The sequence below is a fragment of the Schistocerca gregaria genome, unplaced genomic scaffold, assembly GCF_023897955.1.
Source record: "Schistocerca gregaria isolate iqSchGreg1 unplaced genomic scaffold, iqSchGreg1.2 ptg000672l, whole genome shotgun sequence".
In the NCBI taxonomy this organism is placed as follows: Eukaryota; Metazoa; Arthropoda; class Insecta; order Orthoptera; family Acrididae; genus Schistocerca; species Schistocerca gregaria.
In genome coordinates, this window is record NW_026062055.1 from 37501 (window position 1) to 40000 (window position 2500).

Consider the following 2500-nt stretch of genomic DNA (forward strand, 5'->3'; position numbering starts at 1 on the left):
TAACTGTGGCTGTACCAGATTATCGCTTAACCTAACTGTGGCTGTACCAGATCATCGCTTAACCTAACTGTGGCTGTACCAGATCATCGCTTAACCTAACTGTGGCTGTACCAGATTATCGCTTAACCTAACTCAATTTGTCCCTTAACCTAACTCAATTTGTCCCTTAACCTAACTCAAGTTGTCCCTTAACCTAACTCAAGTTGTCCCTTAACCTAACTCAAGTTGTCCCTTAACCTAACTCAAGTTGTCCCTTAACCTAACTCAAGTTGTCCCTTAACCTAACTCAAGTTGTCCCTTAACCTAACTCAAGTTGTCCCTTAACCTAACTCAAGTTGTCCCTTAACCTAACTCAAGTTGTCCCTTAACCTAACTCAAGTTGTCCCTTAACCTAACTCAAGTTGTCCCTTAACCTAACTCAAGTTGTCCCTTAACCTAACTCAAGTTGTCCCTTAACCTAACTCAAGTTGTCCCTTAACCTAACTCAAGTTGTCCCTTAACCTAACTCAAGTTGTCCCTTAACCTAACCCAAGTTGTCCCTTAACCTAACCCACGTTGTCCCTTAACCTAACCCACGTTGTCCCTTAACCTAACCCACGTTGTCCCTTAACCTAACCCACGTTGTCCCTTAACCTAACCCACGTTGTCCCTTAACCTAACCCACGTTGTCCCTTAACCTAACCCACGTTGTCCCTTAACCTAACCCACGTTGTCCCTTAACCTAACCCACGTTGTCCCTTAACCTAACCCACGTTGTCCCTTAACCTAACCCACGTTGTCCCTTAACCTAACCCACGTTGTCCCTTAACCTAACCCACGTTGTCCCTTTGCCTAACATAGTTCACTGCTCGGAATCTCTGGTGTCGTTGTTATCCTCATGTAGATGTCTTGCGAGTGTTGCTTACTTTCCACATATTCCCGCTATCCACTGTCAATTGTACTGCAATAGGACTATATCGGCCCCCCCCCCCTCTGTCCCCCTCTTTGTGTCTCTGTCCTCTCAAGCTGGTCGGTCTGGCGTGTGAGTGTTAAATGAGCCTCGCAGCTGTTCAGTTGCATTCAGATGTCGACGCCCTCAGTGTACGTCGTGGTATGGTCTGTGTCCATTGTCCGCTGATGTCGTACGCGTAACCCACACGCTGTACCGATCATCGGTAGTTACGTACAGAGTGAAGTAGTGTGATACGTGTGACTGTACGCTGGCTGTGCCCAACGGTGTCGAATCTCAATTTCCATATGTTGTGCTCGATGCTACTTGTCTCGTCTCCCAATAACAGCTAGGTTGCACTGTGGTACGCCGTAGAGGCGTGTGGGAGGAACGTACGAACGCATTGTATGTCACCCTGGGTCGCTGGGGGTGGTGGTGCGGTGAGTCAGGTCAGGTCAGGTCAGGTCAGGTCAGCGTGAGCCGTCTGATGTAGTGACGCGTGTATTCCGACTTTGTCGTATTGCCTCACACAAAGTGCTACCCTGGTGGACCGCGTTCCATATCTGGGACATGCCGCAGATGCCGGTTGACAGTGGATCGCGGAAGGGACATCGCATACTTGCGCGGGCCACCTTCCACGTGTTCTCTTCTGCACATGTCGCAGTGTGTATGTGGTCTGATGTAGCGTGTCGTGACACATGACATCCTGGCATGCAAGAATTGTTGAATTCGCAAATGTAGGTGGACATCTACGTTTACTGCCCAAGATACGCAAATGAACTGGAAATCCGTTGTTGAGCGGTTGTTCACGCTGGAGGTGAATCTGTGATGGCGACGATCGGTACAGCTATTAACCGGTTGTTTCAGCGGTACCCGCCACATCCACACACGTGACTAGGCCCATGTGGGTATGAAGCGATACGCGGCGGTGGCTTGGTGGGACTGTTCCCGGCCGGTGAAGGGGGGCCGCCCGGCGTGTTGGCCGCGCGCTGCGTGGGCGCACGCGCAACAGCCGGCTGGTGGGGGGCGCCGAGTGGCAGGAGCGCCAGCCGACGGGCCCGGCAGGCGGCGCAGCTACGCTGCGGCGCACCCTGCACGCGGCGCCTGGCGGCCAAAGTTGGTTCAGCCGAGCCCGGTGCGAAGCGCGGTGGACATCTGCAGTGTGCTGGTCTGATTGAGGACTGTGTGCGTTGAGGATGCGCCGCCGCCTGGCACTCGGCGCCGCGACGCCGTCTGCTGCTCGGTCGCCCCAGCGGTTCTCGCAGGTGGTTTGTATCGCAGTTGTGCGGACGTGTTGGCGCGTGCGCTGTGCTGGGAGAGTTCGCTTCTGCACCCAAGTGGGGCTTTGCCCTTGTGTGGCGCTGGCGTTGGAGCTGCCGGTCACCATAGGTGGCGCGTGTTGTCTCCCGCCGGCAATGCCACGACAGCACGCTCCCGGGCCTCTGTCGGCAGCGGCAAGCTCAGTTGGGAGCAAGGGTGTTCGCACTAAAACCGTCTACTCGCCTAACTCCGGGCGATTGCGCCTCTCTCGAAACCGACCAAGTACCTAGGACGGCGCTGCGCGCCGCCGGG